We start from the raw sequence: 13,971 nt of genomic DNA on the forward strand, positions 1-13,971 counted from the left end.
AGAGATTTAGAAAAGCTAATTTGATTTTTGCTTACTTGTGAAGTATAGATACAGGGTTTTTAAAGAACACAAGCAAAAGGCAATAATAAATTTCAGAGTAATTAAGTTTTTGCACAATGAGACTGGGTGCTAGTATGTATTTAATAGTGTGGGGCTGTTAAAGAAAATGTAAAAACTCAGCATGCAGGAAGTGTTGAAAATGTTTTCTTCCCTGAAAAATAATCTCCTTTTACTTTTTCCTGTATAAAATTCTTACTCAAAATATGTTCTTCTTCTTGATGTACATTATTAAACAAATTATTTCAACAATGAAAGATAAAATTGGGAAAAAAGAACATCTGAATATATACTTTGACTCATAGCTATTTTCCATTCTCCCAAGAAACATTAGCTTAAGTAAATTAAAAACAAGTAAGGAGTGCTATGGTCTCTCAGTCAAATAAAGTGACTTTACTGTGTTGCTTTATCTGCATAATGTGGACAAGAGTCAATCATTCTAATGCAATTTATGCATGTAAACAAAAGATAATAATCTAAAACATGGTTCTGCAGTTGAAAAAAATTTCTACAGAAGTTTATAACTTGGACTATTTGCAAAGCATTAATTTTTGAAGAAGATGTGAAAAAAACATACAATTTCAGAACAGGATGGCAAATAGGGTTCATATCCTGTGCCAGTTTGGGTTACTAAGTAGTTGCTACTTAAAGTTCAGGTCGAGGAATTTTACAAGGCTGCTTCAAGAAATAAGTGATTATTTCATGTTGTCTCAGGCGAGGGAAGATAGAGTGCCAACACATGTGATTTATTTGATGAAGCTGTAGAAAGACAGTATAAGATAGTAAAAATCAATGTATTATGTACATGATTATACATTTCACTCTCTGTATGTAATTCTATGCACATGTATGTTTATGTAGCAGTTCAGTATTGCTAAGACATGTTCTATAAATGAATAAATATCTGTAGGATAGAGGGAACTCAAGAGTTCTTCCTAACTTTGGCTAAGTCTTTGCAGATTTCTTATGAGCAGTTGAAGAGGTTAAGAATACGTGTAAGTTATTTTCCATATATTTCCTTCTTGAAAAATTTATCTTGAAGGGTACTTCCCAAGAAAGTAGAGTCTTCTGAGATTCTTCATGCTTCTATTGACCAGAAAGATACTCAGATGTTAGGGGAAGTTTCCTGGAAGGAAAAGGGAAAATGACATATTTCTTATGTACAGTGTTGTTATAACATCTTTTGTTTTGTTACTGGGGAAGGGATGTCAAGATTGTCAAAAAGGAATGGAAAATTTTCTAATGGCAACAATAAATGAATGCTGATGAAATTAAAAGAATTGGATGTCGACAAGAAGACTGAATGGTTATTAAAAGGAGTATGCCAGGGTGTTCTTGCGTTGATAAATTTAATAAGGCCCAGAATCCTACCCTTAGTTTGGCAAGTACAGAATTTTGTTGCTTTCAGTGTCTCTGAGTGGTTGTTAAACTCATAAGAAGGAAGATCATGTTAATAATGTCATTCAGGGCCGCGCGGAGCCGGGATGCACTGCTCCTGCTGTGGGTCCTCATCATGGAGACTAAACGGGTGGAGATTCCCTGCAGCGTCCTGGACGATCTCTGCAGGTCTTTGAAGAAACTGGTTTTGATATTAAAGATTATATTTGTAAGGATGATTACATTGAACTTCGAATCAATGACCAGCTTGCTCGTTTGTACATCATTCCAGGAATTCCAAAAGATACCAAATTTAACCCGAAAACCAGAAGAGAAATTCGGAACATTGAGTGGTTCTCCATTCAGAAATTGCCCTGTCATAGAAATGATATGACCCCAAAATCCAAACTTGGTTTGGCACCAAACACATTTTTTATGGCCATTCCTTTTATCAGACCATTAAGGGACTGGCTTTCTCGAAGATTTGGCGATTCCTCAGATAGTGACAATGGATTTTCCTCAGCTGGTAGCACACCAGCTAAACCCACTGTGGAAAAATTGAGGCGAACCAAATTCCGCCACAGTCAGCAATTATTTGCTGAAGGTTCTCCCGGTGACCAGTGGGTAAAGCACAGGCAACCACTGCAACAAAAACCATATAATAATAATCATTCTGAAATGTCTGACCTTTTAAAAGCAAAGAAATGTGAAAAAAAAACTTCATCCACGAAAGCTTCAGGATACTTTTGAAACAGATGCTGTATATGACTTACCTTGCTCCAGTGAAGACCAGTTGCTAGAACATGCCGAGGGCCAGTCTGTGGCATGTAATGGACGTTGCAAGTTCCCCTTTTCATCCAGAGCCTTTTTGAGTTTCAAGTTTGACCATAATGCTATAATGAAAATCTTGGACCTTTGATAGCAACAAATGTGTTGTGGAAGTCCCAAGATCAGAGACTTGTTGCATTTGAGTGGGTGTCTCTTTGAGCCTTACCTTTCTCAGGTGTTTTAAAGAAATGCAGGGAGGCAATATTGTTTCTGAAGAGATGTTCTATGTGCAGAAGAGAGAGTAGAAAGAAACATGAATTTGCACTGTAAATGCAGTTATAACTTTTTATACATACGTACATTTTCAGTGTTTGGCTAATGAATTTAAATTGCTTTTTATGAGGGCATTTTTTTCTGTGTGATTATGGTTTTTATTTTGTATTCTGGTCAAGAAAATAGTATTTGAGTCATCACTAATAGCTAAGTTAATGGGAATGCTCCATCAACCCATTACAGTGATTGTATTGATACTACTAGTTTCCTTATTTTGAAAATTTTAAAAGAAACTTAAAATACACAATTATTAAATGAATACAAGAGCTGAAATGTCACAGAAGTCAAGATTGCAGGTCATCTGCTTTGGTGGCATTTTGTGCCTATCTCTGCTTCTAACCACTTAGGTTTTCTAATCCTCTGCTAGGAGTTTTGTTAAGGTTTTATTTAGAGTCAGCATCTGCTATATAATGTTCATGTTCAAAATGAACTCTCAGCACTTCATTAAAGGACAAAGTCCTCAGCCTGGAGAGGGACTGAGTTGGTGGGGCGGGGAGTTGATGCTCTAATTTGAAATTGTGCTGTGTGCTACGAGGCCAGCATCACCTTGATACCAAAACCAGGCGAGGATGTCACAAAGAAAGAAAACTACAGACCAATATCACTGATGAACATAGATGCAAAAATCCTCAACAAAATACTAGCAAACAGAATCCAACAGCACATTAAAAGGATCATACACCATGATCAAGTGGGGTTTATTCCAGGAATGCAAGGACTCTTCAATATACGCAAATCAATCAATGTGATACACCATATTAACAAGTTGAAGGAGAAAAACCATATGATCATCACAATAGATGCAGAGAAAGCTTTCGACAAAATTCAACACCCATTTATGATAAAAACCCTGCTAAAGTAGGCATAGAGGGAACTTTCCTCAACACAATAAAGGCCATATATGACAAATCCACAGCCAGCATCGTCCTCAATGGTGAAAAACTGAAACCATTTCCACTAAGATCAGGAACAAGACAAGGCTGCCCACTCTCACCACTCTTATTCAACATAGTTTTGGAAGTTTTAGCCACAGCAATCAGAGAAGAAAAGGAAATAAAAGGAATCCAAATTGGAAAAGAAGAAGTAAAGCTGTCACTGTTTGCAGATGACATGATACTATACATAGAGAATCCTAAAGATGCTACCGAAAAACTACTAGAGCTAATCAATGAATTTGGTAAAGTAGCAGGATACAAAATTAATGTACAGAAATCTCTGGCATTCCTGTACACTAATGATGAAAAATCTGAAAATGAAATCAAGAAAACACTCCCATTTACCATTGCAACAAAAAGAATAAAATATCTAGGAATAAACCTACCTAAGGAGACAAAAGACCTGTATGCAGAAAATTATAAGACACTGATGAAAGAAATTAAAGATGATACAAATAGATGGAGAGATATACCATGCTCCTGGATTGGAAGAATCAATATTGTGAAAATGACTCTACTACCCAAAGCAATCTACAGATTCAATGCAATCCCTATCAAACTACCACTGGCATTTTTCACAGAACTAGAACAAAAAATTTCAAAATTTGTTTGGAAAAACAAAAGACCCCGAATAGCCAAAGCAATCTTGAGAACGAAAAACGGAGCTGGAGGAATCAGGCTCCCTGACTTCAGACTATACTACAAAGCTACAGTAATTAAGACAGTGTGCTACTGGCATAAAAACAGAAAGATCAGTGGATCAGGATAGAAAGCCCAGAGATAAACCCATGCACATATGGCCAACTTATCTTTGATAAAGGAGGCAGGAATGTACAGTGGAGAAAGGACAGCCTCTTCAATAAGTGGTGCTGGGAAAACTGGACAGGGACATGTAAAAGTTTGAGATTAGATCATTCCCTAACACCATACACAAAAATAAGCTCAAAATGGATTAAAGACTTAAATGTAAGGCCAGAAACTATCAAACTCTTAGAGGAAAACATAGGTAGAACACTCTATGACATAAATCACAGCAAGATCCTTTTGGACCCACCTCCTAGAGAAATGGAAATAAAAACAAAGATAAACAAATGGGACCTAATGAAACTTAAAAGCTTTTGCACAGCAAAGGAAACCATAAACAAGACCAAAAGACAACCCTCAGAAAGGCGAGAAAATATTTGCAAATGAAGCAACTGACAAAGGATTAATCTCCAAAATTTATAAACAGCTCATGCAGCTCAATAGCAAAAAAACAAACAACCCAATCCAAAAATGGGCAGAAGACTTAAATAGGCATTTCTCCAAAGAAGATATACAGACTGCCAACAAACACATGAAAGAATGCTCAACATCATTAATCATTAGAGAAATGCAAATCAAAACTACAATTTGATATCATCTCACACCGGTCAGAATGGCCATCATCAAAAATCTAGAAACAATAAATGCTGGAGAGGGTGTGGAGAAAAGGGAACACTCTTGCACTGCTGGTGGGAATGTGAATTGGTACAGCCACTATGGAGAACAGTATGGAGGTTCCTTAAAAAACTAAAAATAGAACTACCATATGACCCAGCAATCCCACTACTAGGCATATACCCTGAGAAAACCATAATTCCAAAAGAGACGTGTACCAAAATGTTCATTGCAGCTCTATTCACAATAGCCCGGAGCTGGAAACAACCTAAGTGTCCATCATCGGATGAATGGATAAAGAAGATGTGGCACATATATACAATGGAATATTACTCAGCCATAAAAAGAAACGTAACTGAGCTATTTGTAATGAGGTGGATAGACCTAGAGTCTGTCATACAGAGTGAAGTAAGTCAGAAAGAGAAAGACAAATACCGTATGCTAACACATATATACGGAATTTAAAAAAAAAATGTCATGAAGAACCTAGGGGTAAAACGGGAATAAAGACACAGACCTACTTGAGAATGGACTTGCGGATATGGAGAGGGGGAAGGGTAAGCTGTGACAAAGCGAAAGAGAGGCATGGACATATATACACTACCAAACGTAAGGTAGATAGATAGTGGGAAGCAGCCGCAGAGCACAGGGAGATCAGCTCAGTGCTTTGTGACCGCCTGGAGGGGTGGGATGGGGAGGGTGTGAGGGAGGGAGATGCATGAGGGAAGGGATGTGGGAACAGATGTATATGTATGACTGATTCACTTTGTTATAAAGCAGAAACTAATAAAAAAACAAAAACAAAAACAGACACACCAATGACCATAAGGACACCTGCCCCAACGCTAAGCATTGACTACCAGCCTCTACACAACTCACCTCACCTGAGGCCAATCCAGGCCTGCACTGTCCCAGAGCCCCCACCATCCACGCATGTTCCAGACAAACCCTTCAGAATTGACTTCATGAGATGGGACAAGGATGCAGGGAGGTGCTCCAGGATCAGAACAACTCTCATTTCATCCTCCTGAGAAGCCTACAACTACAAGTCAGATGTTTCACATCTTAGAGGAATCTGATTGACACTGACTCATGCTGCCATCCATGCCCTCCATGAGGACCTGTGATCTCCTCCTCTGAGGAGAGACCACTCCCCCATGGCAGGGAAGGCAGCCTTCTGTCTAACAAGTCAGCTTCCAGTAAGAGAAAGAAGCAAAGAGAAGAATTTGTCTCATGAATCAATAAATCAGCACTCCCATAGCTGTGGTTTATGCAAAAATTTCAGAACACCAAATAATATTGGAGGCTTCAAAGCCCATTTCATGTAATTTTATGAATTACGTACATTTAACTTATGTTTTAAATAGAGGTTACCAAACTGTCATATAAACTAATTAGTAAATTAGAAAATTTTTAAATTGTTTGCTAATCCTTTCACAATATATGTCAAGTCATTATGCTGTATACCTCCAACTTCTACAGTACTGTATGTCAACAATATCTCAATAAAACTTAAAGAAAATAAAGGAAAATATTATTAAATTAATAAGAAACTGAGTCAACACATTAGAAAATATTAAACTATAATGTCAGTAGGAAGTTATTAATTAATTAAAATTTATTTGAATTTAAAAAAATAAAAATAAAATAATGTCATTCACCTGCTTAAATCCCTTCCACGGCTCCCACTACCCTTCACCAAAGACCAAAATAATTAACATAGCTTACACTACACTGAGTCCATACTGAACTGCCTTGTTTAAACAGCTTTATTGAAGCATCATTCACATGCCATCTAATTTACCCACTTAAAATGCAATTCACTGGCTTTCAGTAGGTTCACAGAGCTGTGCATCCATCACCACAATCAATCTGAGAACACTTTATTAACCACAAAGAACTCCTGCACTCCTTAACTATCACCTCCAATCTCCCCATCTCCCCTAGTGCTAGCGACCACCAATTTCCTTTCTGTTTCTCTATATTTGTCTATTCTGGACATTTGATATGAATGGAATTATACAACACATTGTCCTTTGTGACTAGCTTCTTTAACTTAGCATAACATTTTCAAGGTTCACCGTGATATAGCAAGTATCAGGACTTTGTTTCTTTTATTTCTGCATAATATTCCATTTTATGTAGATACTACATTTTTTCATCCATTCTTCAACTGTTGGACATTTCAGTTGTTTCCATCTGTTAGCTATAATGAATAATGCTGCTCTGAACATTCATGTTCAAATTTCTGTGTGGACATATGTTTTCCATATTCTTGGGTAATGGAGTTGCTGGATCATATGATAACTCTATTTTACCATTGGAGACATGGCTAGACTGCTTTTCAAAGCAGTTGTGCCATTTTACATCTCCATCAGTTGTGCCATTTTACATCTCCACATCAAGGATGTGGTTTCTCTACATCCTTGCTAACATTTATTATTTATCTTTTTGATTATAGCCATCCTAGTGCATGTGAAGTGGTATCTTGTGGTTTTGATTTGCATTTCTCTGATAGTTAATGATGTTGAACATCTTTTCTTTTGCTTATTGGCCATTCGTACATCTTTGGAGAACTGTCTATTCAGATTCTTTGCTCACTTTTAAACTGGGTTTTGTTTTGTTTTTTTAGTAAATTTATTTATTTATTTTGGCTGTTGGGTCTTTGTTGCTTTTCTCGGGCTTTCTCTAATTGGGGTGAGCAGGGGCTACTCTCCTTTGTGGTGCGCAGGCTTCTCATTGTCATGGCTTCTCTTGTTGCAGAGCACAGGCTCTAGGCGAGCAGGCTTCAGTAGTTGTGGCACGTGGGCTCAATAGTTGTGGCTTGTGGGCTCTAGAGCTCAGGCTCAGTAGCTGTGGTGCACGGGCTGAGTTGCTCCGCGGCATGTGGGATCTTCCCAGGCCAGGGCTCAAACCTGTGTCCCTTGCATTGGCAGGCAGATTCTTAACCACAGTGCCACCAGGGAAGCCCCTAAACTGGGTTATTTTTTTATTCTTGAGTTGTTACAGTTATTCATATATTCTAGAAACAAGTACTTATAATAAGATACATGATTTTCAAAAATGTTCTCTCATTCTATCAGTTGTCTTTCCTGGATGATTTCACTTGAAGTGCACAATTTATTAGTTTTGAAAGTGTATTAGTCAGCTCAGCCTGCCATGACAGAATACAGTAGGCTTGGTGGCTTAAACATTTATTTCCTCACAGTTCTGGAGGCTGAAAATCTGAGTTCAGGGTGCCAGCATGGCCACGTCCTCTTCCTGCCTTAAACATGGCTGCTTTCTTGCTTTTCCTTGAATGGCAGAGAGAGAAACCTCTGCTGCCCGTTTGTTTTCTTCTAAAGGGCAATAATCCAACCTCCATGACCTCATCTAAATTTAATGATCTCTCAAAGGCCCCATCTCCAAATACCATCACATTGGGGGTCATGAATTTGGGTGGACACAATTCAGGCCATAGCAGATGGTGTCCAGTTTATCTATTTTTTCGTGTGTTGCTTGAGCTTTTAGTGTCGTCTCTAAGAAGCCATTGCCTAATCCAAGATTACATTTTACCCCTGCAGCTTTTTCTGAGAGTGTTATAATTTTAACGTACTCATGGTTTTTTGGACGTTAGGAAATCGTTTATGCTGTTCCCTAATCTGGAAATGTTTTTACTCAACAGATATTTTGTCTAGCTAACTGTTACTCATTTTTCATATGATGCTCCCTCCATACACATACCCACTACCGGGGTTAGTTGAACTGTGCCTGTGCATGCTGAATACCTTGGTTATAGCTCCATTATAGCATTTCCCACATTGTACTGTAATTGCTTCAGTTACCTTTGTTTACTATGTTTTTTCCACCATTGTAGATGTTGTAATATCTGAAAAAAATTACAGGATCTCCTACATGTTGGACATTCAATAATACTTTGTGGAGCCAATAAAGGAATTATCAAAATGTCAGTTTATTAATTTACAGTGAGAAATAGAATTGTCAAATAACCTGGTATCCAAACTGAGCTGACAAATCTCCTCACTGCAGGAAACTACTCAGAAAATTCAATTATTCTAAGAATACTTCTTGATATCCATAGACTCAGAACATGTTACTGAACTTTTAACAGTACTATGTCATGGTAGTGTGTCCTGACAATTCCAGAACACACATACACTTGCCTCTCCCCCATCCCTGATGACTCTAATCCTTGAGCCTTGACTCCCTTTCAAAGACAAAGTCCTTAGAAGAGCCCTGCCAGCTCTTCTTTTCCTATGGCTTGTTTTTCTCTGTTATTTGGTACCATCATCTCCCCCTTCTCACTGACAATTTCTGCTTTAATTATATATCAATACAACATAATAGGACACAAAGTGTTATTCTCTGAGCCCTGTTCCTCTTCTAAATACTGCACACAGTAAAATTCTCCAAGGCAGGGCAACACGTTTTAATATACTTTATAACTTTATAACTTTCTATAGCACCCACTACCACATTTTAACTCGGTGGATAGCAAACAATGCCATAGCCTGAATATTTTTGGTTATATAATTATAACTCTGTTGATTGCTAGAGAGACATGATTTAGTTTCTTTTATTTAGAGTTAGAGCTTTGTTGGGTTATGTTGGGAGATTTAAATATTCAGCTTGAATGCTATTTTGTGTGCCTGGGAGTGTTCGCCACAGCAGGTGTTACCTAACCAGATGCTAAAGCCTTTTAAATTAATATGCGGCATCTTGTCAAACATGCCTCCTGCTTTACACTGTCAGAGCTGTTGAAAATTCGCTTTTCCTGCCAACAGGGTTTTCGGTTTGGCAGTGACTCAGCCCTGACATGCTTTAGCTTCAATGCTTACTGGGCCAGGTGATTTTACTAATGTATTTAGAATGTTGAGTTTTAATAAATTTCCAAATTTTTCAAGCACCAAATAAGCAAAGATATCTTTTGGACATTGGTAGAGATAAAAGATTCTTTCCCTTTCTTTCCATAAAGCTGAGTCAAGATCAAGGACAAGATCATTAATTGGGTTATAGAATTAAAAGCCTTGGTTAGTCTGTTAGGATTTCCCTCTGGTGACCCTTCCTCCTCTCTCTTCTTCCATACATCTGATACAATAAGATCAGGCCTAAGGGCTTTTTCTTTTTTGGCTAAAAATACACTGGGAACTGGAGGAGGTTAAAGGGAAAGGACACTTGAAGTGGGTAACTTTAGTCTTGGTTCTAGGCCATTGATTTTGTGTTTCTCATTCCAGTAATAATAGGCAGAGGGCAGGATCTGGGAGTTAGAGAAACTACTCAAACTTAGTCAGAGGCCAAGGGGGAGGGCTCTTCATTCAGCATGGTTCATCCTAATCACCTGGGTTAGGAAATCTATCAAAGGCTTTAGGCTGAAAACCTGGATTCTGGCCAGAATTCTTACAGGCAGCTGGGCTCCTCTCAAACAGCATCTCATAGCAGCCAACACAAGGATTCACTGAAAGCTCCTCAAATATGTTTTATCCTGTCATTTCATATCTGACGCTAGACAATATCTTGAGAGTTGTGTAAGCCCCAGGGTAATGGTTATAGATGCAATCAGAGAAGTGAGGAGAGAATAATAGCAGATAAGATCAGAGACATGTGTTCTAGGGCACTTTAAAGAACAGTTTTACGATGTCCAGAGAATTTCCTCATAGTTTCTATCTTTATAGCCATTAATATTATGGCTTAGTTTAATAAGAGAACATAGAGTGTTATTTGATGTGTTTTAGGTAATAATAACCCAATTAACTGATCATCAAGAATTTACTAAGTGCAAAGGAACAAAGAGGTAAGACAAGTCATTTTCTCTTATAAAAATGTGCTGATTTTAGTCTATCACATTACTTTTGATAATTTTTTAGCATTCTGGTCCACTAATGACACAGTGACCCTCTCTTCTTTATTGTTACTCTTGAGAACAATCCTGCTGTCCCTGATTTATCATTAGGAGTGATATCAGGATCTTCCCAAAAAAGAGGGGATGGATGATTAGCAGTGAGATTTATGTAAGTGATACATTTGTCAGTTATGTGACTCTCCAGTTACATTTCAGTTAACATAAAGAAAAACAAAAAGACTACACAATTTTTTTTTATTTCCTGAAGCATCTAATGAAATATCCCATCCTAATATGGAAAATTTGGTCTTGGAAGAAAAAACATTGTATGTCAAATAACTACATGTAGCTCAAAAATTACTGAGTATATAATATATAATTTATGGACATCTATTGTAACCAGGACCTATGCTAGTCACATTTTTACTAATGTCTCATTTTTTTGTTTTACTCTAAGACTTTATTTTTTAGAGCAGTATTAAATTCACAACAAAATTGATTGGGAGGTACACAGATTTACCATATACCCCTGACCCCCATGCATGCACAGCCTCCCATGTTATCAATATAGCCCCCATCAGATGGTACAGATAGCCTCCCCTGTTATCAATATAACCCCCATCAGATGGTACAGTTCCTACAATTGATGAGCCTACATTGACGCATTATCACTTAGAAGTCCATAGTTTACATTAGGGTTTATTCTTGATATTGTACATTCTATGGGTTTGGAAAAATGTATAATGACATGTATCTGTCATCATAGTATCATAACAGAGCATTTTCACTGCCCTAAAAATCCTCTGTACTTTGTTTTTTCATCCCAACCCCCTCCAACTCAACCCCTGATAACCACTGACAGTAAAAATTACTGTCTCCATAGTTTTAACCTTTCCAGAATGTCAGGTAGTTGGAATCATACAGTATGTAGTCTTTTTAGATGGCTTCTTTCACTTAGTAATATGCATTTCAGGTTTCTCTATGTCTTTTCATAGCTCGATAGTTCATTTCCTTTTAGCAGTAAATAATATTCCATTGTATGGATGTACCACAGTTTATTTATTCTTTTACCTATTGAAGGACATTTTGGTTGTTTCCCAGTTTTGTCAATTGTGAATGAAACTGCTATGAACATCCATGTTCAGTGATTTTTGTGGATATGAGTTTTCAGTTCATTTGGGTAAATACCAAAGGGCATGATTACTGGATCATACGGACTAATGATTTCATTTTTACCCACACTAACCCAATAAGAAGGCACTGCCACCTACATTTCCTAGATATAAAGCTGAGGCTTAAAAAGTTCACTGCTATTGGCCTAGATATTAACCTAGCTGTGTTTCACTCTGAAATCGGTACTGTCTGGACCAAGCCACACGTGACTTCCATGTAGGCAGAGTATAAGGCCAATTTACCCATTAGCCACAATGAAAGCACCACTTAGACCTCATGATACTTTTAGGAACCCTTGGAAAAGTTTCGATTACTTTTAAAATTAAAAGAAAAAAATGAATATAATTCAGTCTGTATTATATTAATCTTTATATCAGCACAGCCATAAGATAAAGATTTTAATTTTTTTTTATGAACAGAGGGGCCCACAAAGGCAAAATTACGTAGGGCCCACAGAAGGCATAATGCATTGCTGGCAGAGTCGTCAATTTTGGGGTTCTGAAAAACTAAGTGCCTCTATATGTGTTCACTGCCAATCTATGATAACATTGCCTGCTCTCCAAAATTCAACCACAAAGCCAAATTATGTCAAACAAGTGTTGTTAAAGAGCACATGATACCTGGGGCAGCTCTATACACACACTGACAAATTAAAGTCTGGAAAGCAGAGCAGGGATAAGATATAAAACGGGCACATTTCAGTGGGTGTGTAGCAAGCGAGGCATGATAGGAACACGACTTGATGGCCAGACAGCCTGAGACTGCCTGACAGCACCTGTATTTGACTCAAGAAGCATATACTTTTTGTATGATGCCAGTTACCTTGATTGGAAGATTTTTGAAAACAAAGTTACCCAGTACCTATGGCCACATCTCTATACCATGAAGTGTCCCTTGTAGCATGTTTGATTTTAAACAGACTTGCATCTCTCAGGTCATTATTAACATAATCTTCTTACATTAACATAATCTTCTTACATTAACATAATCTTCTATTATGCAGTTTTAGCAAAAAGACAAAACAGTTGTCTTATTGGAATGTGGATACTTAAAAAATCAAGGGGACACAAAATAGTATTTGCATAAAGTTTGAATCTCATTTTCCTTTTAAATTGGGCAGCCTTACTCAACAATTTCTGTGAAAACTCTAAAAGTCCAGTTGTGCCTGTCAAACTGTATTATTATGCAGGCATCTCTACCTTCGAGCTGTCTAGCCCAGTGCTGACCATGAGGCACGGCTGTTTCACACAGTAATTTTGGATGACAGATTTCCCTGAGCTCATGCAAGTCTAGGAGGCAATTATAAGACCAAAGGTCATTAATACCGCATTTGATTATATAACATGAGAAAATAGGAAAAAATATATGTAGAAGAGGGAGAGATAGGTATTGATTCCTATGAAACAAATGCTTTTTTGCTTCCAACCTAAATGATTTCCAAACTAAATTTATAAAGACTCTTGTGAATTCATAACAACAAATATTCTGAGATATGTATAGATAAAAATTTAGGGAATATATTAAGTCTTTTAGTTGCTTTGTTTTCATCTCTCCAATGTAATACTTCTGTTATTAATTCTAGAAAGTATGTTCTGTGGTGTGGAGAAGGAGATGGGTATCTTTATACATGTAAATTTATGACTATTTATATCCAAATAAATATAAATTTAAAATCCAAAGCTTTCCACCAAGTAATGCAAATAGAATTGCTAGAAGAATTTTCAATTTTCAAAAGATGAGACACCAAAATATAGTAAACTGGGGACACAGCCTAAGGAAGTCATTATAAAAACATGTTGAAGTAATTAATTTGTCTAATTTAAATGCTAGATGGTCAAGTCAGCATGCTTTCCTGCCATATGCTTTCCTCAGAGCTATTTTTGAATTGCACAAATGTTAGATGGTTGGAGAATAAACTTAAAAGATGCTTTTTTGTGGTTGGTGAGGGTGTTGGTGGTGCTTAGGAAAGCTGAATTCCAGCTCATCCTTTATTTTTTCTCTTCTCTTTCTGACTGATTTACACTCATGGTTTTTCAGCCAGTGCTTACTCAGATATATGGTTGAAGAAAT

The 13,971-nt window shown here is 37.2% G+C and overlaps 1 protein-coding gene and 1 pseudogene across 5 annotated transcripts in view; both read left to right on the top strand.

Moving 5' to 3' along the window:
• Positions 1–13,971, top strand: part of PPFIA2 (PTPRF interacting protein alpha 2) — a 402,262-nt gene that overhangs the window by 180,115 nt on the left and 208,176 nt on the right. The window lies entirely within an intron of this gene.
• Positions 1,585–2,532, top strand: LOC308625769 (m7GpppN-mRNA hydrolase-like; annotated as a pseudogene). Its single transcript has one exon. The product of its transcript is annotated as a m7GpppN-mRNA hydrolase-like (transcript).

Source organism: Mesoplodon bidens (assembly GCF_964165515.1).
Source record: "Mesoplodon bidens genome assembly, chromosome: 11".
NCBI lineage: Eukaryota > Metazoa > Chordata > Mammalia > Artiodactyla > Ziphiidae > Mesoplodon > Mesoplodon bidens.